The sequence below is a fragment of the Sturnira hondurensis genome, unplaced genomic scaffold, assembly GCF_014824575.4.
Source record: "Sturnira hondurensis isolate 20B ecotype Veracruz unplaced genomic scaffold, ASM1482457v3 Scaffold0017254, whole genome shotgun sequence".
Lineage (NCBI taxonomy): Eukaryota > Metazoa > Chordata > Mammalia > Chiroptera > Phyllostomidae > Sturnira > Sturnira hondurensis.
In genome coordinates this window covers 2,576,441-2,604,397 of record NW_028089885.1, presented here as the reverse complement: position 1 = coordinate 2,604,397, position 27,957 = coordinate 2,576,441, and the positions used below count along the sequence as shown (strand labels likewise).

Here is a 27,957-nt window from a genome sequence, read left to right as displayed (position 1 = left end):
TTGCAGTGTTGGAAGTCACTGCCACTGCGCCCCACCTTGATGAGGACACGGAGCACCCAGAGGGGCAACTCTAGTGCCCAAGGTTATGCACGCAGCGGCCAGCGCTGGGCCGGGCCCTCCGGTCCCCGGGTGTTGCTCCTCAGGTATTTGACTTGGGCCTCTGCTCCTAGAAATGCTGGGCACCGGGACCCGGCCTCTTTTTGAGACAGAGGGAGAAGATTAAAAATAAAATGTGTGCCGGGTGTGCCTCTCTGCTCGTTCACTTTGCTTCTTTTCAGCTAAAAGGAGAGTCGCAGGCCTGGCTATTTATAACTAACCCAGATCTGCAATAGTTTGTTCAAGAGTGGATGTTGCGGGGGCTAGTGCACAGACCCCAAGAGACAAACTAGAGAGACCCCCACCTGGCCCGCCACAGCCTGGGAATTGGCCAGCAAGGGCTAGGGGGACTGGACAGGTGTGGCGCAGAGCCTGGTCAGCCAGGGGGGGACCATAGACAACAAGACACCCTCCTTCCCACCCTTGAGGAGTGGGAGACTAGTGGGAGAGTCAGCCAGGACCAGCCATTACAGCACAGGTAGACACAGGTGTAGATGAGGAATTCCAGGGTCCTAGGGGCTCTTGATGTGCAGGAAGACCCACAGCAGCTGGGCCTCACAGGGCAGAGGGGTGAAGGCACCAGCCGCCAGTGTTTGGGAAGGGCCCTGCCTCAGAACAGCTGGTGTGCTAGCTGTTCATTCGGTGGCTGATGCACCAGAAAGCTTCACCGGGATGGAGGGTCACAATGTCCATAGCCTGGTCCCCCACTTTGACCGTGGTTTGCTCATTTCCTCGGGGAGGGGTTGACAACACCTCCAGGGGCGACTCCTTGGCCAGCTGTCCCTGCTGGGTTGTGAGGTGCCAGATAGACTCAGTCACCAGGGCCCTAGTCCTCTTCCTACCACAGAGCCCCACCTGTCGTCTCTGGTTCTGTTTTCTGGCCAGCGAGGACTCAGGACAAAGGGCTGGCCCCAGCCCTGGGGACCACACATCCATGCCTGGGCAAAGGGCCACCACAACCCATAGTGGCCCACCTGTCCAGCTTTAGCCTGGTGTGGCCCCCACGCCCTGAACTCCTTGGCACACTGACCCCCACCTGTGCCCGCCTTTGCTCATGGGGACGCTTCTCTGTCCTCAGCTCACACAGCCTTGCCCGCAATAGCTCAGGGCACGGCTAACCACAGCTTCCTTCTTGAGACACTCCCTCCCCATGACTCTGGGACATGCCACTCCCTGGTTTCCTGGCCACCTCTCCAACTGCTTAGTAAGGGCCAACCCTTCCTCCAGCCTCCCATGGGGGCCCCCTCTTTGGGCCCCCTCCTCTCCCACCCTATCAGAACCAGCACCTTCTCTCCATGGCTGCAACCACCACACTGCCATCCCCTGGGACGTGCTATCTGTCGCCCAGTGACCCTTCAACCCTACCCTGAACCTGGCCTGCTGCACTGACTTCTCTGCTTCATTCCCTCGGGCTGACTAGCTGCTGTGTTGTTATTGGATTCTGCATATTAGGACAACACACGCTCTGGGAACGTGCCTCCTGCCAACACGAAACAAAAAAAACTGCCTTCCTCCCTCTCCGATCCAAAAGGCTAACCCGGAAACTCCCGATCGGTGTTCCTCGCCCCCTCTTTCTCCCCCTTCCCCTCTCTCCAAAATCAAGAAGCATGCCCTTGGGTGAGGAATTTTTTTAAAAAAAAACCTCTCTGGTGGGACTTAGGCCAATGTCCCCAGTTCTACACCAGAGTCATCTTCCTGGTGTGACTGTTCCTACCCCCACAGAGCCTTGTGTTTTTGCACCCGCACATGCTCACTGGCTCTGCCACATGGGTCTTCTCTGGGTTCTTCCAGGCCTCGTGCCCCTTCACACCCAGTGCCTTCCTCACCTTGCCACATGTTTCTCTGCTGCCCCCAGTCACCAGCCACTTCCACTCATGGCACCCCGGTGCCCAGTGCTTCCCCTGCCACACGCCCTCAGAGCCCTAGTGGGTCTCCCCCATCAAGCCATGAACAACTGGTGGGTTACCTTCTGCTGACTGACTGCCTGTGTCCCGCAGACAGGAGGGTCTAGCAGGCAGGGCTGGATCTGTCTGAATCCTGGAACTGTGCCGAGTGAGGAGGCAGTCGTCAGTAAGGACTGCTGTGTGAAGGGTTACAATCATGGGTTGATACCGTGTGAACTCTCACTCGGAGAGGTCCACCAGGGTCAGGTGAGGGAGGCAGCAGCCAGCCCCCTTAGGCCCCTCAATGGGCTAGCCACTGACCTCACACCTGCACTGCTGTAGAGGGTCATCTCATGCCTGCTTCTAGGTTTGCCCCGGCAAGCAGCTCGACCCTGAGCCCTGATCCTGCAACAGAGTGGACATTCATCTTTGAACATGTGCCAATGTGCATTCTTCCTCAGAGCCACCTTCCAGGGACAGTCTATTGGTGTCCCTTTTTGAGAGAAGAAAAAACTGAGGCTCAGCCAGATAAGTCACCCAAGGGTGCACAGGTAGGAGCAGCAGAGCTGGGCCTGTGCTTCACCTACAGCCCCCTCTCCCCTCTAATCCATCCTAGGGCAGGGCCTGTGTCACTGTCTTCCTGGTGTCACAGCTGTTGGCCGGTGTGGTCCTCTGGGCAGAGGTCCAGCCTGACCCAGCCTGGTGCTATGGAGGACATGCACACAGAGGAGCCCTGGACTGCTGGCCACATTCCTTTGGCCCTCATTGGTCACCTCCAGCTAGCACTGTGCCAGGTCTCAGTTCACCTCTGAATGCCCACCAATAACCTCTGTCCCGTCCCTGACAGCTTAGGCAGCCCCTTCACCAGCGGGTCATAACCCTGAGGGCAGGGAGTGCAGGGGTCTCCATTTCACAGGAGAGGAACCACACCCGAGAGGGCCTGGGATGAGGTTGACATGCCACCCTGTCCAGCTGGCAGAACCAAAGCCCTGTCCCTGTCTTCTGACCACAGACCTGGGCGGGGTCCAACACCCCATCTACCTCTACCAATGGTCAGCTCCAGTGCTTCTATGCCCATGAGTTGGGGTGCTCTTTGTAAGATGACTGTGACAGTGTAGAGTGATAGGGCCTTGTTGGCTGGGAGCTTCTGCATTTTACCAGGGATGCTCTAGAGTGTACAAAGCTTCGGGTTACAAGGATGGAGATGTCTTTTAATCATAGGAGTGAGGAGGCTCCTGGCTCTGAGGCCCACAGATGGTCTCCCGCTGAAATTTAAAACAGAATTTGGCAGACTGCCCTCGGATGCATTTTGCTGAGCATCCCAAGCCTTCTTCGAACTCCCTTCCCAAAGGCGTCAGTGGGACCCTAGCCTTTACTAAACTGGCTCCCTCTCATCTCTGTGGTCTAGGGGGACAGCTACCAGGCCCTTCTCCCTCCACTCCCTCCTAAGGCAATCTTCCGTGTCAGGCTCGCCAGGGACCCTGAAAGGGGCAGGGAGGAGGGCAAAGGATGACGCTGCACAAACCAAACCGCTGTAAACCTTTAAGGTTTGCACAACCCTTTCACACATTCTAGCGGACTGTCGCGACAATTCAGGGAAGTGAGTGCCACTAGCTCCACTTTACAAAATAGGCCCAAATAGGTCAGTCGGTTGCCCAAGGTCGAGGAGCTCAGAAAAGGCCAAGCTGTGTTTGATTTCAAACAGAAGGAGGCGAGCGGGGACAAGGGCCACCCACTATTTGGTCTCCGGATCCGCGAGAGGCGGTTCCACTCGGTCGGCTCCCAAAGCTCTCGGTAGTGAGGTCCAGGGACTCCAGCACCGGTAGCGCGTGCTGGACTGCGGCGCGCGATGAAGTGCGGCCCCGCCCATGCCTGCCGCCATTGGACTTTGGACCCGTCCGTCATCCACTTATACCCAATGGGCAGGGAACCGGCGCTTGTAGCGGGGAGGTGGCGCCCGGCGCGTGGTCACCGGCGGGCGCTCAGCTCCCCCGCCCGCAGTTGGCCTGGCAACGCGCTGCGCTCGCGGCTCCGCCCCCTGCCGGCGGCGGCAGCGCGGGGCGGGTGGACCCGCGGGCGGCGGGGGGCGCGGGAGAGCGGGCGGAGGGAACCAGGGCGGCCAGAGTGTGTGCGCCGCCCGCGGTCCGGTCACGTCCCCGCACGGGCGCCGCCGCCCGCATAGTGCGGAACGAAGGTGCCGCGGCCCTTGTTTGCCACCCCGCCAGCCCGCGCTGCCCGCGCCGCCCGGAGCAGCTCGGCGGATGCACGGTGCCGCGGCCAGGAGGTGAGTGAGTGGACCCCGCGGCTTGGGCGTGCAGCTGAGCTTCAGGGGGCCGGGGGCGCGGCCAGCGGGTCTACCCCACCCCCACCCGGGGCCCCGCCCGGGCCTTTGTGCTGAGGAACCGCCCGAGCTGAGGGTGCCGGGCTGGGCGAAAGGGATGCCCGGCCGGGGCGTGGGGTGGCGAGGGTGGAGATGCCCTCGAGGTGTGCAGAGGGTAGCCGTGGGCCTGGCAGGTGCTGGGGAAGGGGCACCGCCGGACCAAGGAGCGGGCAGAAGGTGAAGGCTGCGGACCCAGGATAGTAGACAGCAGCTGCTGGAGATGCCTAGCGGCGCCCCCGACCCAGCAATCTCTGGTGTGGAGCAGGACCAGGCCAGGCGGCTTGCGGGAGCAGCGCTGAGGCAGGGTCTCCCTCTCCGGGAAGCGGAGAAAAGGCGACCGGGGAGGCGGGAGCGTCGACGCGTGGCCTTGGCTGAAACGGAGGAAAGGGCCACGGAGGCCTGGGCCCGAGGACTGACGGCTCAGTTTTCGGTCACTGCTCTTGCAGCGGGCAGGTTGCTCGGAGGCATTTAGAGCAAGATGAGTATCGACCCACTGCGATTTTGATATGTTCCTGGCTCAATATTTTTTTCCTTAAAAGGCGGTGGGGGTGATCGAGGGGAGGGGTGTGAGGGCCTCAGGGCTGGGGCTCACAATCATGCCGGAGATCCGGGGGGACTCTGCCTTCAGGGCGGTGCTGAGCCTCTGGGTAATGGCAAGAATCCGCCTAGGCCGAGATTCTGTCTGTTTTACGATGATAGAAAGGCAGTGCGAGACCAAGGTTCCTTGGAATCCGTGTGTGAGAATGGAGGGACCTGCCTGGTAGGTGAAGTTGGCTGGGCTTGGGGAGGCAGCCCAGCCCCTGACTGGCTTTTTCTGCCCAAGTGATTTCCCTGCCCTGGGGACCAAGTCCCGCTGCCTTGGCTCTGTCTGGAGGTGGCTCCTTGGCCATATTCGATTAAGCAAATATTTACTGAGCTTTTGTTCCCCCCAGGCTTGGAGCTGGGGTGGGAGTGGACTGGGCCTGTCCTCCAGGGACTGACTCACCACCCCACAGGGGAGCAATGTCTCTGTTCAGATAACCCAATCCTGATTGTGGGTGCGAGGTCTCAGGAGGGACCTCAGACACGGGACCTGAGACGTGACCCAGTCTAGGGTCAGACAGGCCCATGGGCAAAGTGACATTTGAACTGGAGCTTGAAGAACACAGGCACGGTTGGGGAGGGCATTGCAAAGGGGAGAAATGGACCCAGACACAGAGATGGAGCTCGGGCAGTTGAGTGTGGCAGGAGCAAAGGGGGTGGTTGGCAAAGCATGGGAGGTGTGGCAGCAAAGGTGGGGGATGGGGCGAATAGGGGCCAAGGGGCCTGGGGGAAGAACCCCATTGCTTGTCAGCTGTGGCTCTTTCAGTGAAGGTTGCAGTCCTCTTCTCTGTAAAGGGGAGAAGGTGTGTGACCCAGGCTGGGGCGGGCCTGGGAAAGAGCTTGAAAGGCTTGGGGGGGGTTGCTCCTTGCAGCCTAGGATTGCCCTTCCAGGTACTTTATCCCTTGAGCCAGGCCAAGGAACTGTGTGACCAACCAGCTGGCCCCCTTCTTAGCCAGGGTGGAGGATGGTGTCTAGCTGTTGTCCCTTTAAGGTGTGGACATCAGGAAGCAGTAACTGAGGAGGCCTAGGACTCTCCATGCAAGGGCTTGAGGGTGCGGGACGCCCGGCCACACTCCTGCTCAGACAGAGTGACGTGCCTTCAGCCATGAGACACTGGCACTTGGTTTCAAACTCCTCTTGTGCTTTCCTCTAACGGACCTTGGTTTCCTGAGACAAGGCGACAAGGCGTGCATTAAAACGTAGTCCCTCCCCCTCGGAAGGCCGAGTCACCTTCTGCCGGAGATCTGCTTGCTTGCTTGCTTGCTTGCTCCCAGGGATGTTTTGCTCTCCCTCTGAAGAGGCTGTTTGTTACTCATCTGTTTCTTGATCCTCCCAGCCCCACCCCCAGACACACACCCACTTTCAGCTTTTGGGTGAGGCCCAGATTGCTGCAGCAAGAGCAAGCAGCCCACCTGCCCTCATGGAGGTGCTTCACTCTGTGCCTGCTGCCCACCCTGTTCCGGGGTCCTGCCATGGACTCTAAATTTGGGACACAGGGAATAAATTCCTCCCTCCGTTCCAGTGCTCCTGGAGTCCAGGAGGAAAAGTTCCTTGGTCTGGAACTTAGGAGCTTCTAGGGCAATCCCAGGTACTCTGGGTAACCTGGTGGATTTGGTAGGGCTGCCCAGGGTCCCTACAGGGAGGCTGGTGGCACGGAGCGCTGATAGCAGGAAGGCTGGCCTCAGACTCAGGGCGTGGCCTCTGCGTGGTTGTCTTGTGTGTGCGGGCGCTGACAGTGTGCCGGGCCTTCCTCCCCTGGACTTGAGGACGAGCAGCCCTGCACTGCCCCGTGCGAGCCCTCTGGAGATCTCCACCGTGCAGCCAGGGGCCATTCTCACCGAGGCTGGCCAGGGTGGGGCTCACAGGAACTCTGAAGGAGGAAGATTAGCACACTGCTCTCCCACAGCCCCCCAGGAAGGAAACCTCTGGGGTGACCGAGTCCTCAGAGGCAGGCCTTTGAGCGCCATGGTTGGCAGGAAGGAGGGCGAAGAGAAATGGACAGGCACTGAGGCAGATGCTGTATCAGCCCCAGGCAGGAGCATGAAGTGGTGGCCTGACACAGCTTGTGCAGACTGGGCAGGGGAGAGGGCAGGGCCCCAGCTGAGGCACCAGAAGGCCTAGGTGAGGACCTGGTCATGCTTCCCCCTGGCCCAGCCCCGTTCTCTTGGAGCCACCTTGCCCTCATCCATAAACAGAGCCAAAAGTTCCTACACAGGTCCCCCCGCCCTCACACCTGGCCCTTGTGAGCTCCCAGGGACTGCCTGACAGATCCAGGAGCACACAGGTAGAGACATCAGCCCTGCATACAGAGCCGAGAAAAACAGAACTTCATATGCTTGGTTCATTCAGTCATTCCTTTGGCTAATATTTACCAGCTCCTGCTGAGGGCTAGGCACTATGCCAGGCACGGGGTACCGCAGGGAACAGAGCAGACCAGTGTCCACTCTTGTGGCGCTCACATCAGACGGCGGGGCAGGGGGGTGGGGCGACACAACAGCTGTGTAGCTGAATGCCAGGTAGGGTAGGTGCCGAGAGAGGGAGGGAGGAGTCTCTGGTGGAGACTGTGTTGGTGCAGTGCCAGGGCAGAGCCATGGGCGAGCCAAGTGGCTGACAGAGAAGAGCACCAGGAAGGGGACGGCAGGTGTGAATGCACCAAGGCCAGACAGCCCTGCTGGAGGCCCCGCCACAAGTCCAAGTGGCTGGAGCTCAGCAGAGGGCTGTGCTGGGGGTGGGGCGCTGTGGAGCATGTCAGGTGGGGCTCTGCAGGCCCCACTGCGGCTGGAGCCCAGGGCAAGTTTGGAACAGAGAGCTAATTACACTTTTGAAAGACCTGTCTGGCTGATATGCATGGGGGTCAGACCAGAAGGCTGTCAGGGGAGGTTGTGGCACTGGGGGAGGAGGCTGCTGGCCCAGTAGGGTGGGAGCAGTAGAGGCAGTGAGAGGCTGTCAGCTGGAGAAGAGCAGGAGAGAGAGCTCTGGGAGGTCGGAGTTGGCATTGGCTGAGAAGGAAGATGGGGACTCATCCGTGAGAGGCAGAGAACTAGTTGGGTGAGAGCCCCTGTGGGACGTGGGTGAACGTGGCAGTCAGGGGGAGAGCAAGTCTGGGGACAGAAACCTGGAGTCTTTGGCATCAAGTGTGTGGGAAGCCAGGGACCAGCTGAGGTCACTTGGGGATCGAGAGCAGGGGGGACCAGGAGAGCTGAGCCGGCCTCGGGGCCTCCCCTGCCCAAAGCGTGAGCTGAGAAGGGTATCCAGAAAAGGCGAGAAGGACTGACGAGCGAGGGAGGCAGGAGGAGCACAGTCGAGGTGGCCACTCAAGATGTGTGTACTCCCGGGAGGGTGGGTCCCCTGCAGCAGACACTGGTAGACCTGGGGTACGCAGGGACTGGGTAATGTGGGCTGGACAAGCTACGTAATTTGTAAGGCCCTTGTTCGAAATGATTGAGCATTTGAAGGCAGGGACAGCAGAGCATCGCACCCGGTGTGAGGCCCTCTGTGACCGCCCGTGCTCATGCCTATGAAGCCTGGTTGGCAGTGGCTGCAAGGACCATGCCGCCAGCCCAGCCCCCTCTCTCCCCTTCATCTGCCTCCCTCGGCCAGGTGGGCTGTGTGTGGCACCTGAGGCCACCGGGGTGAGTCAGAGCCACCCTGCAGGCCTCACCCTGGCCTCCTAAGGTGGTTTCTTCCCCCTCTGTCCCTCGACCCCCTGTGGCCTCTGGCACGAGGCACAGCTCAAGAATCGAGGGACATCGAGTCCCATCATCAGGACCTAGGCGAGCGCAGTGGGCAGCTTCTCACAGCAATGGCTTCCTTGAGTTCATCTCGTTTCCAAAGAAGCCTGCTACATCACAGAGTCTTGAGTTATTTGGTTCTAAATTAAGGTATAACTCTCATTTAGAGACGTCCCTGGAGAATCCATCAAAAAGTGTTAAGAAGCAAGACTGAAAAATCACGGTGCGGGGAGGGGCCTCACGAACCCTGCCAGGCCCCGTGCTCCCTCCAGGAGCCTCCAGCCAGCAATCACCGTCCTCCTGAGGGCCTGGCCAGCCCCTGCAGCCGATGGTCAGAGCACGCCTTTCAGACAGAAACCCTGTGCCGCTGACCACCCTGCCCCCTCCCCAGTAGGGAAAGCAGGGACTGGGTAACGTGGGCTGGACAAGCTACGTAATTTGTAGGGCCCTTGTTCGAAATGATTGAGCATTTGAAGGCAGGGACAGCAGAGCATCGCGCCCGGTGTGAGGCCCTCTGTGACCGCCCGTGCTCATGCCTATGAAGCCTGGTTGGCAGTGGTTCCCTGGGTGGGGTGGGGGGCTGCCACCTTGGGAGGCCACGGTCCATCGTGGAGGAGAGAGGACTGGATGCGCGTTTTCCCCAGAGCCCAAATGCAAATCCAGGCCTTCGCAGGGAGGCAGGAGAATCTGTTGCTCCTGACTGCAGAGGGCAAGTGCCTCTCGGTGGGGGGTGGGGGTGAGAGCGGGCAGAAACTCCCGTTATCTTCCCAAGGCCAGCTCTGCCAAGAAGGGGCCTATTTTTACCTCAGTTTCCTCCTCACAGTTACAAAGGCTGACACTTGGGAGATGGGTGACTTTCCTGAGTGGGTGACCCACTGGGCTCCAGGGAAGGCGTCCAGAACCCTGGGGGCTTGCTTTTCAGCAGCCCAGGGCGCCCACCTTCCTATAGGTCGTCCACTCCACTGCCCCGATGGTCACCGGGACTGGCGGTCCTGGAGGGCTGGCTGGCCGGCCCACTCTCAGGGCCTGGCCCTGCCTTGGGCTGCTGCAAGCCCTTAGTCTTTTCACTGGAGGGACCAGCCTGACCCTCAAAGCTTCCCTTCTCACCAGCAGTTCTCAGACAGGGCCCACCCACATCCTCCGGTGTCCAGGAGAAGGGTCCCCAACCTGTTGGTTTTGTTTTCATCCAGAGGGTCTGTCTGGGCCCTCCATCTAGAACAGCACCCATGCCCCCACCCACAGGTACCCTGTACTCCTTCCTGCCTCTATTTCTCCCCCTTAGCACTCATCACAGTGTGATTTACTGCCTGTCTTACTCATCTGTGTAGGTTCCATCTGTCCCCACCCCCACCCCGGCCTTGGACCTGAACTAAGCTCTAGGAGGTCAGGACCTTCGTTTGCTGTTCACCACAGAGAATCTGGGCCCGGCACCCAGCCCAGCCTGCAGCAGGGCCTCAGGAAGTGGCTTCTGAAGTGGGGTGCACACTAGCCAGTAGACAGGCCCAATGTCACCTGTTGAGCAACTTTCACTCAGAGGGCTGGGCTTGCCGGTGGCTGTAGCCCTCACATCAGAGAACAGCTCCTTCGGCTCAACCCTCTGCTCCTGAGACATTATGCCTTAGGGTCCCAAGAGGTATGTCTTTGGGTCTAAGCGTTGGCCAGCGAACGCAAACCACCCATGTTGGACATCACTGGTTAGGTGTGGTCAGGCCCGACTTCGGTTCACCGTGGAGCCAGAGGCTGCTGAGCTCCCCAGCTTCTCACACTACCACACAGGCCCAGGTCCCCACCGCCCGGAATCAGATACCTTGGGCTGACACCCGGCCCCTCCGTGATGTGGAATGAATAGGCCAGGCCTTGGTCAACCTTAGGGGACCACATAGTCACGATGTACAAAGGCGTATCCCAGGAAACTATCCCGAGAGGGCAAGGCATGATCCTGGCAGTAGGAGAGGGACATAGTGCCCACGGTGACCACAGGAGGGTGGAATGGCCTTTCCAGACAGCCCCTGTGCCCAAGACCAGCTCAGCAGGGCAGCTCAGTGCAGGGGAAAGGGCACTGGGCAGAGTCGGGAGACCTGGATCCTAGCCGTGGCCCCGCCTGTGATGCTCATGCTGGTGAACCGTCTTCCCTCTCTGGACCTCAGTGTCCTCCACTTTACATCGGGCTGGGTCAAAGGCGCAGATAGTTTTTATTTCTTATACTAACTCTGGAGTGGCTGCCCAAAGCACACACAGTGCTGAGAAGGATTCTGAGGCTGCCTCATGGTTCGGAAGGAGAGCGGTCCTGGTGGCTGAGTGATGAGTGATGCCTGCAGCAGGTACGGGAGGCAGGACGTGCTCCCCTGGGGGGTGGCCTACCCCTCCCGGCCCGCCCTCACTCTTGCCTAGCAGCTTCAGCTCATCCTCCCTCTCTGAATGTGGCCCCTTTTCCCAGACACGTGCCCTGGCCCCAGACCAGGGGAGGACTCGCCCTCCCCTCAGTGCTTCCCCAGCAGTTCGTGAGCCTTACGGCAACTCGGGCCATCGGTAAACGTCTCTTCCTACAGAGGCCTCTCTCTGTGCCCTGAACAAATGCATGAGCCTCGTGCTAAGCTCTGCTCAAGCACAAAGAAGCCCACCTGGAAACGGGAGACCAGACAACCACAGAAGCATGCTAAAATGTGTGGTCTGGGCTCTAAGCATTAGGGGAGTGGGGACGGCACGGGAGGAGGGGCTGTGAGCAGGGCAGGGTGGTAGGGAGGTGACCGGGCCAGGGAAGGGGGGGTCCCCACGTGATGAACCTTTCTCTGAGGCCATCCACCTCTGTTCTGAGGTCCTGGCCCATGTGTCTTCCCCTTGCCCTGCCCACCTCTTTGTGGCCCATCCTGTGACCTCAGCTGTCCTGGCTGTGTGTGGCCTCTGGCCTGTCCAGCCTATCCCCTCATGCTTCCTTGTGGCCCCATGGAGTGACCACCACCACCCCTGTCGGCGTGCATGGGCTCAATGGTCCTGTCCCTGAGCTGGGCTTTGCTCTAACACGGTCGCCCCCTCACCCACCCTGCTGCCTCTGATATGCTGTGCAAACATATTTCCCGATGAAATGCTGGGAAGAAAAATAGAGTGTTGCTTCCATTATCCAATTTCTGATTAATCAAACTCTCTTTGTCCTCGGCCAAAATCTATTCATTTCCCTTAAACACTGGGCCAGTGCCAAGCATTGATTTCCTCTACGATAACACCACGCACGCAGGCACACGCACACATGCCCAGCCCTGCCCTGTAGCAGGGAGGAGGACACTGGAGCACTGACAGGGCCGTCCTGGTGACCTCCGCCACCCGCCTCCTCCAGGAAGCCCCACGGCCACGCTGCGCTCACCACCCTTGCTGCAGCTCCTGGAGTTGCATGGCCAGTCTTGGTCCCTGTGTGGCCTCAGTCTCCAGGGGCATTAGCCTGCTCTTGCTGGCTATTCCGGGGCTCTCCTGGGGCAGGGCAAGGGATAGAAGACCAGTGCAGAATGGGCAGGGAGGGTGTGAAAGGCGCAGCCACTGAGGCTGCTGAGGACTGGAGCAGAAGGGTGATGCAGCTCCAGGCTCTGGGTGGGCCAGTGTTGCTGGCATAGGAAAGCCGGAGCTGGGCAGGGAGGGCGGGGGCCAGGGCTTGTGAGTGGGCCGTGGGTGGGGGTAGTGGCATGCTTTCAGTGGCAACAACAGAAGCCCGGCCCTAATGGGTTTACCAGATGAAGGAACATTCTAGACTGGGGTTCCGAGGCAGGGCAGTATCTGGGTCTGCCCAGGCGAGGCAGGAGGCAGCCACACATCCACCACGTCCATTTGGGGGAAGGCCGAGGGCCTTTCTAGAAGACTTCCCAGAAGTCCCAGCTGTCCTCTCCCTGCACCAAGTTGGCCCCTCCTGCCAGACACTTCTGGGCCCGTGGGACGCAGCAGTGACAGACCAACAGCCCCTGCCCTACGGAGCTGGCATTTTATGAGCATGAGGGGGGCGATCAGCACAAACACGTTAGGCAGCATGTCGGAAAGCAGCAACGCCGGAGGTACCGCATGTGGGAATGAGCAGGGAGGCTTCTGTGGAGAGGCCCCTGAGCCATTGGGGGGAGGGAAGGAGTGGCTGTCTGGACAGAGCCTACCTCCCAGAGGAACAGCCAGTGCAAAGGCCCTGAGGTGGGAGTGGGCACGAACTTGAAGGACAGCAGGAGGACCACTGCAGCAGGAGTGGAGAGGAGAGGGGGCATGGGGGGAGGGGTGTCAGAGTCAGGGGCCCATCACAGAGCCCCGGGGACTGGAGCGCTAAACTGAAATGGTAAGCAAGCTGTGGGAAGGTTCTGAGCACAAGAGGGGTGCTCTGCCTTATATTTTTATAAGGCCCCCTGGCTGCTGTGGGGAGCGCAGAGTGCGGGAACTTCGTTGGAGCAGGGAGGCTTATGAGATCGCTGTGGTAACCCAGATTGGGGGTGGGTGGGGGTTCGGGCAAGTGGTTAGATCTGGACACAGGGCCCCCCTGGCCTGAGACACTGGGATCTCTTAGAAAGGAGGTGGGGAGGGGGCCGAGGGCTGGTGTGCTGGGCATGCGGTAGACAATGCCAGTGTCCCCAGATACCCTCTCCTGCTGGCACATGGCTCCCCCACAGTCATTGCTGTCTGCTCACACGCTGCACCGCCTCCGACAGAACTGCCCTGGGCCCTCAGAGCCCCCTCTCCTGGAAATGCCTGGGAGGCCCTGGCAATGAAATCCACACGTCCCGAGGTGGGACGTGTGGATTTCATTCATGCTCTAGAGTGCCCACGGGGTCAGGCCAAGGGAAAAAGTGGCCGAAACCACACCTTTACCTGCTTCCCTTCCTGGCCCTGCCCACTATGTCTCTCTCTCCTGGACCTGCTTCCTCAACCAACCGGGCGCCCAGGAATCTCCAGCTTGGGCTGTCCTTCTCAGAACCCCATCAGGACAGGGTCGGAGGCTGGTGTAGCCTGGGAGATCCTGAGGATGGCCGGTCAGGATGGGAGGACCAATGCCGGCCACTGAGAGTGAGCTGGAGCAGCTCCCGGTGCAGGGCCCCAGGCCACCGGCGGACCCGTGTTGCCTGACAACACACACGTTCCTGGGCCCTTCCTCAGGCCTGGGGGCGAGCCAGGTGTAGGCACATCTCTGAACCACACCAGCCTACACACTCAGCTTCCCCAGCCTGTAGGTGGAAGGCTTGGGGAGCGGGCTGTGGAGAGGGGCAAGGATGAAAAGGGTTCCCGAGAAGGCGATGCACACCTTCCAGGTGGGAAAGACATAAAGGAGCTGCTGGGGGGCTGGAGGGGCTAGGGGAAGGAGCCAGGCACTTGACTGGCCCCACAGAGTCCTCACCAGGGAGGGGAGGGCAGCAAATAGCCACTATGAGGGGATGGGATGCCGCGCTCAGAGGCAGGGGACAGGAAATGGCAAGGCAGCGGAGATCCAGAATGGTTTAATCGGAGTTCCCGCTCAGCCCAGGGGCCCACCTGATTGCCACCAGGTACCTTCACTACGGAAACTGGGGACCCTGGTTCTCCCCAAGGCAGGACCCCTCCACTTGGACCTCAGTGGAGGCTGCACCACCTCTGTGTAGTGGCGCCTCTTTCCCCTTGTACGGGGAACCTTTCTGGTTTTATTCACTGACTTACTCCTGGCCTGATTTCCCCCTGAGTCAGCGCTCCTCAGACGATGCTGTCGCATCTCCCCTGCTCAGCCTGGTGTCTGTGGGCACGTGGTCGAGGGTGTCCTGAGCCACTGGACTCTGTGGGGCCAGAGGGCAGAGCCTCCCTGGTCATCTTCGACAACACCCCAAGGTGAGAGGCTGCCTCGCTGAGGCGGAACCACCTGTTAGGGCCGGTCTGCAGCTGGGACACTGCATGCTAACCTGGCCCTTCTCCCATCTGCTTCAACTCTGACTCCAGAACCAGGAGGGGGAAGAAGAAGTACGGCTGCTTTTAAGGGGAGACCTGCTATGGGTTCGCTGGTACCAGGCCGGTCAGGCTGGTTGCCCAGCCTGGATAAACTAACCCAGTGGCCAGGGCCCTGGTGGCTATGGGGTGGCTGCAGAGAGCCCATAGACGCAGAGTCATATGTCCCCAAGTCCCTTTCCTGGCACACAGTCAGGAGTGACTTGTGTATGCACATGCTACCATTTTTTTTCTCCCAACATTAGCAGAAACTGTTGTGATAAATGAAATGCAAAGTTGTTTAGAAGCCTCACGGGGGCTTCCAGTGAAGATGCAGGCATAGGTAGACACGCTTCGCCTCCTTGTGCAACCACAAGAGTTACAGTGAAGCCTCAAAACAACACCCAGAACTGTCAGAGAATTGAATTGTATGGGAGTCTGACAGCCAAGGATTTAGAGAAGCCACCTGCATCGGGATGGGTAGGAGGGGCGGAGTCACAGAGATGGGCGGTGAGGTGAGGAGACGTGGTATGGTGCAGAGAGACGGCAGTGGAATGGCGGATAAAAACCTGGAGGAATACCTGGGGAGTGAGTGATCCCAGCCTCAGATCAGACTGCACAGCCCAGGGTTCCAGAGCCGTGAAGATAAATCCCCATAACTTCTGGCTTTAAAAACCAGTGGGAGCTGAGCCTGCAGAAGAAACTGCCAGATTTTTAGGAGAGTCGATTTAAAGGGCCTGCACGGACCTAGAACGTATGCAAGGCCACCCACTCAGGGATTCACCACCAGGGCAACAGCTGGAAGGGTTCCAGTCTCATATGGGAAGTGGGGGAAGTGACTGGGAAACAGGGTAAGTGCCAGGCAAACCTCCAGGAGCCAGGCAGCGGCATTGCCCTGTTTCCAAGCCCTCGCCCCACACAGAGCCTCAAAGCGATGAAGCTCCAGGGTTGTTCCACACTAGTGATTACCTTAGGCTCCACCCCATATAAGTTAACAGGTGCGCTAAGACAGCGAATCAAAGCAGTTCGACCTAATACACTGAAACAAACACCGGGAGGCTGCCAAAGTGAAGAGACAAGGGAAGATAGCCCAAATGAAAGAACAGGACAAAACCCCAGAAAAAGCACTAAACGAAATGGAGATAGCCACCTATCAGATGCAGAGTTCAAAACCCTGGTGAACAGAACACTCAACTCATGGAGTATGGCAACAACATAAAGGAAGAAATGAAGGTCACAATAAGTGAAATAAAGAAAAATCCACAGGGGACCAACAGAAAAGGGAAGGAAGCCTGACTTCAAATCCACAATTTGGAACAGAAGGAAGAAATAAGCATGCAACCAGAACAGCAAGAAGAAACAAGAATTCAAAAAAAACAACGAAGATAGTATAAGAAGGCTCTGGGACATCTCCAAATGTGCCAACATCTGAATCATAGGGGTGCCAGAAGGAGAAGAGGAAGAGCAAGAAATTGAAAACTTGTTTGAAAAAATAATGAATGAAAATTTCCCTAATTTGGTGAAGGAAATGTCAAGTCCAGGAAGCACAGAGAGTTCCAAATAAGATGCACCCAAAGAGGCCACACCAAGACACGTCACAATTCAAATGCCAAAGGTTAGAGACAAAGAATTTTTTTTTTAGATTTTTTTTATTTATCTTTAGAGAGGAAAGGAAGGAGAGAAGGAGAGAAACATCAGTGTATGGTTGCCTCTCATGAGTCCCCCTGCTGGGAACTGGCCCACAACCCAGGCATGTGCCCTGACTGGGAATCAAACTGCGATCGTGTGGTTCGCAGGCCCGTGCTCAATCCACTGAGCTACACCAGCCAGGGCAAGAATCTTAAAAGCAGCAAGAGAAAGTCAGAGTTACCTACAAAGGAGTTCCCATCAGACTGTCAGCTTATTTCTCAAAAGAAACTTCGCAGGCTAGAAGGGGATGGAAAGAAGTATTCAAAGTGATGAAAAGCAAGGACCTACAGCCTAGAATACTCTATCCAGCAAAGGTATCATTTAGAATGGAAGAGCAGATAAAGTGCTTCCCAGACAAGGTCAAATTAAAGCTGTTCATCATCACCAAGCCCTTATTATAGGAAATGTTAAAGGGACTTTCTTAAGAAAAAGAAGATCAAAACTACGAACGTTAAAATGACAACAAATTCACATGTGTCAACAACTGAACCTAAAAACAAACGAAGCAAACAACCAGAACAGGAACAGAATCATAGGTATGGAAATCATTTAGAGGGTTATCAGCTGGGAGGGGAAGGGGGCGAACAGGGGAAAGCGTACACGGAGTAGAAGCATAACTGGTAGGTAACAAAATAGACAGGGAAATGTTAGGAATAGCATAGGAAATGGAGAAGCCAAAGAACTTACATGCATGACCCATGGCCATGAACTAAGTAGGGGAGGTTGCTGGAGGGAGGGGGGTACTGGGTAGAGGGGGACAAAGGGGGGAAGACAGGGACAACTGTAATAGCATAATCAATAAAATACACTTTTAAAAAGCCTTGCAGAACTCTTGGTGCTCAGAAACCCCTTTACCCCGTCCCGTGTGCTCGCTGGGGGAATGGTCACTCCTCGTTCTCACGGCAGGGCATGCTGGCCACAGCCCCTGCGGGGTGCGTGTGCCAGGACAACAGTCACCTGTGCCACGCACTTTGGTGCCTGCCCCTTTGTGCTCCGTGGCATCTGTCCCAGACCTGCGTGTGTGAGTTGCACTTGTCATTGTGATTGTGTCCTCAACTGTCCTATAAACGGATGACACGTGCATGTAGCAAGGGCTTCCATGGAAATCCAGAAGATGCCCTGAAAAACCTCGGTGAAAGCGGAGGTTAAGTTAGCCTGGGCAAGACAACCGTCAGGTTAGGGACGGGGAGTTGTGACAGCTAGGATCCAGGTCCCGGTTACATTGCCACCTCGCGCCTATGGGGAACGACAACTGGCTGTGGCACCTGGTGGGCTGTGGTTTAAACAGAGCAGGGACAGCCTGCTCCAAAAATTGGCAAGTGCATAGATGTTTACCTGTTTTAGGTTAAAATATAATGTTTACAGTGCATATTATATCATTTCTTAGGACTCTCTGCTTTAAGTGACTTTTTAATGAGCTAACCAGCCAGCAGTCCCAACTTCAATGCCTAACTTTCAGTCACTAATGAATCTTAAACATGAATCTGTAATCACAGTGGAATCTGCCGGGCTTTGATTTTTTCCCTACCATCAGAACAGGGAGGGGTGGGCCCCTCTCTCTGAAAAGGCTGTACAGTGCGCTGTAGCACAGACACGGGCGGAGGGGAGATGCTCGCCCAGACAGGCCAGCCCGGAACCCCCTTCCTCGGGACTGCCCGAGGGGGCCCTTGCAGGGAGTGTGTGAGTGCGGGGTTTCCTAGCACGAGGACACCTGGGGGCAGGCCTGAGGACCAGGACAAGCAGTTTCCCCGGGTGGGAGCTCACTGGGGGCCCAGCCACGGGTGCCCCGGGAGATGCACCATCCATGCTGCTCTGCTGCCCCCAAGGATCCCGTGTCGTTTTCAGTGGGATGTGGGGTGGTCCGGATAGCGCTTTCAGCAGGGCGGGAGCTGGCTGGGAGGGGGGGACGAGAGGGCTGCCAGAGATGGCAGGAGGGGGCAGGAGGGTGGGCAGGAAGAAGGCTCAAGAGGACCCTTGCCACTTAGTGAGAATGAGAAGGTGGGCGGAGGAGCCATAAGCTGCGGGCGGGGTGACAAAAGCACAAAGTGCCACACACCGTGGAGTCCTTGGGGAGCCTGCCTGCCACTGGGGAGGAGGGTGAGAGGTACTGGGGCATTTGGGGGAGCGAAAGGCACAGGCAGAAGGGTCGCAGGGCCCCGGGGGTGGCAGGGGAGTGGTCTGTGAGAGGGCAGAGGCCCCCTGAGGGGTCTGGGGAGGGCCACAGTAAACCTCAGCCACAGGCCCCGGGCAGGGGCCGGTGAGGCAGCGTGCCGAAGGAGGGCTGGGGAAGCCCGGGAAGCCCCCCGAAGGAGGGCTGTGCACCGGTGTTCATGCATCTGCTCTGCATGTCTTTTGAAGAAACCAGCTTAGAGGGAAGCAGAGCAGGCAGCTAGGGAGGGAGAGTGGAGGGTGAGGTGGGCCTCAGGCAGGAGGCCAGACCAGCCGGGGGGCACAGCGAGGGCAGTCAGGACAGGTGCCTGCCGAGGCTGGGAGCCCAGAGTCCAGCACCGGCTGGTCTGTGGGCATCGCTGCTGGACTTTCCGAGGTGAAGTCCAGTCCCACTGCCTTGCCAGCAGTTCACGACCCTCTGCTCAGGATAACACAGGTCCTGGTGGCAAGTCAAAGTGAGACCCCAAGGGCTCCAAGGGGGGGCTGCCTGGCGCCATAGCAACCAGCCTCAGAGGGTGACGGGTAGGTCGGGCAGGGCGCAGTGGGCATGGAAGATGCAGCCAGGGAGGCCGGGACCCAGCTTCCGTGGGGTTCGCAGGAAGACAGGAGTGGGGCTGTAGAGGCCAGCGTTCCCTGGAGGGCGCTTCCTGGGAGGGTGGCCCGGCCCTGCCCCCCATCTAGTGTTTCCGCCATCGAGGCAAGAAGGGGCTTTTATCTCCTCAGGGAGGGGTCTTTTTAATCCAAAAATAAGGTGTCATATTGAAAACCATCAGAGTGTCGGGATGGCTGAGCAGATTCCGCCACATGTGAGGCTGGCCAGGTGCACGCACGAGCTGTACGATGTGAGGGGAGAGGGTCCGTTCAGCCTCCAGCCTCCAGCCTCCCCCCCAGCCTCACTCCGCTGGCCTTCCTGGAGAACGCGTGCCTGGCATCGGCCCTGGGGCGGGGTGACAGACACGCTGGGTCCTGTGCATGGGTTGGCGCGCCCCCTCACCACGGCACTTCTGCGGGAGAAAGGGAGCCTCAGGAGGGACAGCGCCTGCCTTCTGGCCTCTGGGAGGTTCCTACCAGGGCGGCCGTCCCTGAGCTGCTCCCAGGGGACCCGTGGCAGGGATACTGCTGGACGGACCTGCTCGGAGCTGGGCCCAGGCCAGCCCTGGGGCAGTGTCACCCTGAGAGGTCCCTGCTCCAACTGCCTCCTGCCCTGGCCCCGCCCCACCCCTGGGTGACTAGCACCTGGGGTGCTAGTCCTTGTGTCTCCTCCAGTATCCCTGGACCCCACACATCTCTACCCGCTCCTCTCCAGACACAGCTCTTCATCACAAACAGCCTCGCTCACTCCCCAGCCAGAGGACAAGCTCCTGGGTGCACAGACTCAGCCTGTTCTACCCCCGTCCCCCAGCCCCGGAGCAGAGCCTGCCTACGGGGCCTGTTTCCCAGAGGGCAGGGTGAGGGGCAGGCAGGCCCAGTGGTGGACTGATTGATTGCCCACAGATCTACGTGTGGAGGGCCTCAGCCTGGGCAGGTGCCCGCTGCACTCCTGCCTGGGTGATTGCTGCCGGGAGATGCAGCTGAGGGGGGTACCCTGATGAACTGGCCAATGGAACTGAGCAGTGGGTGCTGCAGGAGGTTGGGGAGGGGGCACCTCCCCGGGGTAAAGGACAGCCTCCTGCCTGAGTGAGGACGAGGGGTGTAGCACTGACACCGCAGCCCAAAGGCCCTCATCCCAGCCTCCCTGCCTCTGCCTGGGGGTCCCAGCAGACAGGGCCTCAGGAGCCAGGTTCCCTGTGTGCTCCTTTGCACCCCCAGGGGCCGGGCAGCCACCCGGGCACAAGAGGTGGCCTGAGGCCGCGCTGCGAGCTGCACCAGGGGGAAAGTAGTGCTTTTCTGTTTCTCAATCCTTTCCTTGGGGGAGAAAACCCCAGTTTGGTGCCCGTGGAGCTCTGACGCCCTCTGGAAGGCGGCAGTCCCAGGCAGACGGCAGGGACTGGGCGGGGCGGGGGGCGGGGGGGGGGGTGCAGGGGGCAGCTGCCTCTATGGACCGTGGTTCCTGGTTAGGAGCCACAGTGTTTCCTTTGCACCAGCTGAGATTTTAGGGTCACTTCCGTCTGTGTTGAGTGGCTCTGGCCTCCCATTTAAAATGCAAATGTGAAGTCACGTTTAAAGTACATCTCTGAGTAAAAGCCATAAGTCAACATAAAGGAAGATGTCTAGTAAGTAACAGCAGGTAGCCAGGTTATGCCACAGTCATTGGCGCTGGGAGCACTTGGGGACCAGAGGCCTGGTGGGGGCTGAGCCCTGCAGGCGCCGGCCAGGCAGGCCTGAGGGGTCTCCCTGCCTCTCAGACCTTAGCTCTTACACCAGCGAGGTCATGCTCAGGTCCCAGGAGCACCATGATGCTCACCTGAGAGCACACACGAGAGGACAGGCATGCGCGTAACTGCAGGCCAGCCCATGCAGGGTGAAGAGGTAAGCTGTGGCCATGGCTGTGACAGCCCCTTCCTCCCCCTGGTGGCCCCAGTGGCCAGAGGAGGTATGATAGACGCAGAAAGTGCTGCCGGCCGTCTCCCCGTCCCCACCATGCCCAGCTTTCCTGGGACAGACTCTTTCCGAGGCCCAACCTGCAACTGTCCCCACTGGTCCAAGAACATGTGGAGGCGGCTTCATGAGGAGCCTGGCAGGGCCCCAGACTGTGACCAGACCTTCAGGTGCTGTGTGTGGACAGGACCAGGAGCGCACTGCCAGCTGGCCGGGTACGGCAGCGGCTGAGCGCCAGCGACACATGCCACCGTGGGCCGTGGCTCGTGTTCAGGCCGAGTAGGGAAGGTAGAACTGGCGGAAGACCCAGGCCAGGCAAAGGACATCAGCTCCTCAGAGGCCACAGAGGGGCCGCTGCCACCACACGGGCTTCTGCGGGGTCGGGACCAGGCTCTGCGTGACCTAATGAGGGACGTGCACATGGACCCTGGCACGACGTTCAAACAGAAAAGGGCGTGAACGCTGGATCCCAGGATACCAAGGGACCAGGCAGTGGGCACATTTTCTCATCAAGAGGGGAAGCGAACCGATAACCCATGACGGCCGCAGGCAGAGGCTTTTCCAGACCTTTGGTTCCTAAAATAGAGCCATTGGGGAGGGGGCCTGACAAGGGGCCACATTGCTGTTCCCGAGGGCAGGGACAGGGGCCGACTCCTCAGAGGAAGGATTTGGCGACACCCTGAGTGGGTTTGGGTTGGGGGTCTGGGGGAGCGCCTTCTGACCTGAAAGCCAACGTGGCCCCAAAGTCAGCAGCAGAGGCAGGTGGACCCCAACATGTCGGGGGACCTCGACATGCGTCTGCCCCTAGCAGGTCCTGCAAACCCTGAGACACAGGCCTACTGGGACTCGGGGCAGCGACGTCCCTGCTCCGCCTGAGGAAGGCCTGAGGTCATGTACGCCCATGCCAGGCCCCCTTCCTCCCACTTCAGGGCACCACTGAGAGACTGCTGGGTGCCAGGGTGGAGCTGGCAGGTGGAAGGGCTGCTGTTGCCAGGGCAGAAGGTGTCCGAGCAAGCAGGGGTGAGTAGTGCTGAGTCATGGCCCTGCCCAAGCAGGCTGCAGCTCTGCCTTCGGAGGGGGGAAAGCCAGTGACTTCAGGGTGGCGGGAAGGCCCGGGCCCCAGACACTGCCCATCAGCCGTGGGCTGGGCGCTTCTCTGCAGCCGAGGCACCAGGCTGGCCTGTGGGTCACATCTGAAAGAGGACTGGGGCCCCTCGGTGCACTGGGCAGTGCACTGGGCATGTGGCCTCAATTTGCCTCACTTGCCCTGTGACCTTGGTTGCCCTCTGCCTTTGGTTGCCCTTTGCCTCTGTGGTCCTACCCCTGTCCCCCTCATAGCTGGCCATCTGAGGAGTGGCCTATGGTTGGGCCTCAAATATGCCTCTCTGTCCATTTTGTCTGGGTGCAGGTGCCCCTCCTCAGGGGGCCAAACTACCTCCATGCAGGAGGATCTCACCCCTTTCAGGGCTCAGTGTTGAGCAGGCTTTCCTTGGGGTGGGAGGGGGTCTGGAGAGTGAGGGGCTTGGCTTCTCGTCCCCCTACCCTCAGAGGAAGTCGGGGCCGGTCGGGAGGGAGCCCTACCTGCCAGCTGCAGGCTTTCTCCTGCCCAGTAAGCTGATAAGCCGACTTCTCTCCTTGGAGACCCTCTGGCTTAGCCTAGCTGGGGCAGTGACACAGTGAGTGACCTTGGCCCCAGGCTCCCTTCCCTTGGGGGAGGCCCAGAAGGGCTGTTCAGAAAGCAGCAGGGGCCGGTGCACTGCAGCCTCACTCTGCCTTGCACCCTGGCCCTGACCTTGGCTGTGAGTGAAGGTTACAGTGGGCAGGGGCATGTCATTGCCAGGCCATGGGGACAAGTCTGGGGACAGTCATCGCCTGGAGTGGTGGGTGCCCAGGGTGTAGAGCACCAGAAGTGGCAGCCTGTCCTCCACCACCACGTCCCCACCCCTGGCACAGGGCTGTCACTGGATGTCTGTGATGTGAATAGAGACTTGAGAGAGACCTGTCTGGGGGAAGAGGGCTCTGAGATGCAAGGTGGGCCAGGCCTGCTGGGCCTGCCGGGCAGTGAGTGGGCAGTGAGCGGGGTCAGGGGGCAGGGCAGGGACTGGAGTATCCGGCCTTGAATCTGCAGGGAACCGAGCAGCTTTCAGCCAAGGGTTCCCTGAGTGGGATGTGGTTGGGGGCATCACACCCAGGCAAGTGGGTAGGTGACTCAGGCTCCTGCGAGGAGCCTGGATGGAGTGTTCCAAGAGCCACAGTCAAAGGGTCCCACAGCCACAGTGAGCCCACCAAGGACACTCCTGCCGCTTCTCTCCAGTGTCCCCTTTCCAAGAACAACCCCCCTGCTGGCCACGCCCCGGGCACCGTGAGCCTTAATGCCACACCTTCACCTGGTGCTGTTGATTGTACAGTCCTGGGGTTCGCCTTTCCTAGCCCCTCCCACACCGCTGCCCTCCTGCCTAGACAGCTTCCTGTAGGCTCCCCCCACCCAGGTCTAGAAATAGGGTTCATACATAGGACAGACCACATACTCCCCCACTAGCTCAAACCCCGGCTGGCTCCCAGCACGCTCAGAGAGAAAGCCAGAGCCCTCACAGCAACCTCCTACTGCAGCTCCTCACTCAGCACCGGCTGCCCACCTCCCTCCTGCCCCTCAGCCTGGCCAGCCCTGCTCCCACCTCAAGGCCTTTGCAATGGCAGTTCTGCTTCCCAGCCTCCTGCTCATGACGGCCTCTCGAGTGTGACCTGCTGGGAGGCTGGCCCACCTTCTCAGACTTGCTGCTTTCACACCCCATCCCTCAACCTTGCTCTGGTCTAGGTGCCTCCCCCTTCACTGTTCATTTGCCACGTTTGGTCTGACTCCTGCCTTCCTCATGTGCGGAAACCCACACGTGGATCTTGGTCTGCTTCCGTCAGCAGTGGCTCCTAACCTGACCCAGGTGCCAGGCTCAAATCCATGGCCTGGTAAGTACCTGGGACCATGGAAAGCCCCAGCTGCCCCACTCAGCCTCTCACCGGAGCCCGTTCCTTTTGTCTGTGTGTGCCTCTGTTCCCAGCATACCACACACAGCCATACGTGTGCACCTACATACTTGCATGTATGTATATGGACCTGTACATACAGGCACATATCTAGACCAGTGCAGACATCCGCATGCAGTCCGGTGTACCAGATACATGCACAAGTCTGCACACATGCAACCACAGATGCACATGTGAACGCACATAACCACACAGTCGCAGTCACACACCTGATGATGGTGGGTCCCACCGGTCAGCCCAGCCACCCCGCCTTGTGCCTCTATCCTCCGTCCAGCCTCTCTGACCTTCCCACAGCTCCCCAGCCACGCTATGGTTTCTCTCCCCTCCCACTCAGGCCTCTGCACATGCTCCTCTTCTGCCTGATACTCTTTCTCAGTGATTTCCAGCCAGGCCTGTGGTGGGAGGGGTCCTGGGTATTGGGTGCTGGGGACCTGCAAGCAGTTATGGGCCAGGGAGCAATGTGGTCGTCCAGCCCTTTGCCTCTGGGTCCACCTGGGGAAGCCCTGGAGGCCCAGTCGGACTCAGGGAGGTGAAACTGGCAGGCTTGCGTAAAAGCAAAGAAGCAGAGCCTCAGAGCAGGTGGGACTGTTCTGAGGTCTTGTTTGGAACAGTCCAGACCAGTCCAGACCCCCGCACACAGGCCTCCCATCCCAAGCCCAAGCACAGCCCCATCCCCCCCACTTCCAATTATTGGCACCAGCATCCACCCACTGGAATGCACCTGAGCGCCACAGAGCTGCAAGGAGAAGCCTGGGTGGGGCCTTCTGGGAATTAGCTCTGATGACCTTAAGGCAGAGGGTATCTCCAGCAGAGGGACTGCCCGTGGCAGGACTGATGGTGGCTGCCCCATGCAGATGGTAGACAGTTTGGCTGGTTGCGTACGGCCGACACCTGGCTACAGGCTCCCTTTTACTCCTGTGTTGCCCTGTGGCTGCTGGTGTGCACTGGTCAAGTCCTGATTCCCAGAAGCCCAGCCCTCAGCCATGAGGCTGCGGAGTACACACTTCCCAAAGCACAAGTCACACCTCCTCAGACAGGGCAGCTTTGCACCTAAAGCTGGCTGGGGGAGGTTTGCCCCCCACGAGACCTGGCACCAGGCCGTCCAGTGTGGGCAGTATGGCCCCAGCAGTGGGCGAAGCCAGGATTGGTCAATGGCCTGCCTCTCTTTCTCCCACAACACCTGGCCTTCTGCCTTTTGGGGGGTAGGTCTAACAAAACTTCTTTGGTGGTAAAATACACATAACATAAAATATATCATTTTAACCATTTTTAACTGCAAAGTTAAGTGGCATTCAACACATTCATAATGTTCAACCATCACCAGCCTCCATCTTCAGAACCTTTTCACCTCCCCAAACTGGAGCTCCATCCCCATTACACAGCATCTCCCCATCCCCTCTCCCCGCCCCCCCCCCCCCCCGCACCGACCACTCCACTCTGTCTCTGTGAATTGTAGGACTCTAGGGACCTTGTCCCTATACATCGAGAACCATACAGCACTGTCCTTTTGTGGTGGGCATATCTCACTCAGCATAACGTCCTCAAGGCTTGTCCCTGAGTGGCATGGGTCAGAACGTCCTTCCTTTCTCAAGGCCGAGTATTATTTCCTTGTGAGGCTGGACCACAGTTTTTTGACATACCCATCCATCCGTAGACCCTTCTACATCTTAGCTATTGTTAAAAACGCTGTATAAAAATCTCTCCAAGACCCCAACTTCAGTTCCTTTGGGTGCACATCCAGGAGTGGAATTGCTGGATCACATGCTGGTTCTATTTCTAATTTTTTTAGAAACCACCGTGCTCTTGTCCAAAGTAGCTGTACCACCTCGTGTTCCAACCAATGATGACGAGAGTTCTGGCTTCTCCGTGTCCTCACCAACGCTTATTTTCTGTTTTTTTTTTTTTTATATAGTGGCCATCTTGCAGGTGTGAGATGTGTCTCTCTGGTTTTGATTTGCATGGAGCTAAAGATTAGTGATATCGAGCATCTTTTCATGTGTTTGTTGGCTGTTCATGTACCTTCTCTGGAGAAGTGTCTATCTAAGTTCTCTGCCCAGTTTTGAATCAGGACTTTTTGTTGTTGAGTTTTAGCCATTTTCTGTGTATTCTAGATATTAATCCCTGATCAGATACATGATTTGCAAATATTTTCTCCTAATCTGTGGGTTGCCTTTTTATCCTGTTGATATTATCTTTGGATGCACAAAGTTTTTTCGTTTTCATGAAGTCCAGTGTGTGAATTTTTTTTGTTACCTGTATCTTTGGTGTCATATGCAAGAAATCATTGCCAAATTCCATGTCATGCACTTTTGCCCCATGCTTTAAGAGTTTTATAGTTTTAGGTCTTACTATTAAGCCTTTGATCCATTTCAAGTTAATTCTTGTACAGGGTTTTATTTAAGGCCCTCGGCACTTTTAAGGAAACCCCAGTGTGGCGGGAGAAAGGGAGAACATGGCAGACAGAGGCCCGGGGGCTGGGGGACGGGGTGCCTGCTGCCGGGCATGGCCACCGTGTGTGAGCTGGTCTGTGAGGAGCAGGGGCAGTTCCGGTACAGGAGCCAGACGAGAGAGGCGCTGCAGCAGCGCTCCCGAGGGCGACAGGCAAGCACTCCCGAGAACAGTGTGTGCCAGGCTGGCCTGGCGGCCTCGCTGAGGCCCCTGCCACAGGGGAGGGGTTTGGGTTGGAGAAGGACCCGAGATGGGGTGATCCTGTACGGCCCTCTGAGGAAGCAGCTGGCACCTCTGTCGGTTCAAGTGCAGCTCTGCAGGGAGGGAGACTGTCCCACATGATCCCAGGCTGAGGAACTTGCTTGGGCCAGACCGTGTTTCAAGAGTGAGGTCACTGCAGGGTGCCCCAAGGCATGCAGACCTGGCGCGTGGGAGCCTGCCTACCCCAAGTGACAACAAACAGTGGGAGGGACCCACTCTTCTGGAGGACCTGTGTCCCTGTGACTGACCAGCTGAGGGAGAATCGATCACATGAGACCTGCCTGTATTCACATTTTAAAGCAAAATTGAGAATACCAGAGAACACAGTGGCGTTTCCTTGGGAGCGGTGGTGCTGGTGGGGGTGTCCCAGGGGCCCTGAGCTGCTCTGGTGTGGAGCAGGCCATCCCAGGTGGCAGGCTGAGGGCTCTGGACGCCTGTCCACACCCAGTGGGCGGCTGGGTCATCAGGGACCAGGGAGCAGCACTGGGGCCTCGCCCGACCCACTCACAGTGCAAGGCGGCAGGGACAGTCCCAGGTGCCACGAGAGGCAGGGCCTCGTCAGCGCCCGGAGGCTCACTTGCAGACCTTCCTTACAACAGGAGTCATTGAATAAAACATGGTCAGCGTGGTGAAACAAAGAGAAACCTCTCGTAGTCTCAGTGCTACGTGGGGAATGGCGTCACAGACCTCTGCTTGCATAACACATGTACACACATGTGAGCATATGTGCTGCATGTATTGTGTGCATGTTGCCCCTCGACATATGCTCCACAAGCACCCCCTGCACTCTGGGCTGGGCGTCTTCACTGAGCTTTCGCCCTAAGCAGTTTCCCACCTCTGTCCAGCTGCCACTCCCTCAGCAGGGCTCCGTCCCGGGTGTTTCCTAGCACGGCCCTAACCATGGCAGCCCGGCAGGTGGGGCTGCCGTGGACCAGTACAGCCCCTCCACCTCTCTAAGTCTAACTCCTTCCCTCCGTCCTCCCTCCCTCCCACCAACACTGGATGAGCACCCTCTGGGTACTCCACACCACCTTGCTCCAGGCCCTTCTCAGCACTCCCGATCCTGGTGCCTGTCCCAGGAAGGGCGGGCAGCGTCAGCACGCAGGCCCTGCTGGGTCCCAGGTTCCTGAGTTCTGCCCCAGAAAGCAGGACAGGGTGGGGCGGAAGCATCAGAGGTGGGTCAACAGGGGGCACTCACGGCTGGCTGCACTTGCTGGGTACCAGGCTCTACAGTGG

The 27,957-nt window shown here is 58.5% G+C and overlaps 2 protein-coding genes across 2 annotated transcripts in view; one reads left to right on the top strand and one right to left on the bottom strand.

Annotated features, from left to right (window-relative positions):
• Positions 1–27,957, bottom strand: part of RSPH14 (radial spoke head 14 homolog) — a 79,126-nt gene that overhangs the window by 5,530 nt on the left and 45,639 nt on the right. The gene's annotated exons all lie outside the window — the stretch shown is intronic.
• GNAZ (G protein subunit alpha z) overlaps positions 4,041–27,957 on the top strand; it is a 54,751-nt gene continuing 30,834 nt past the window's right edge. The window contains exon 1 of the mRNA XM_037067349.1: positions 4,041–4,263. The gene's annotated coding sequence lies outside the window, so the exon portion shown is untranslated. The remainder of the gene's footprint in view (positions 4,264–27,957) is intronic.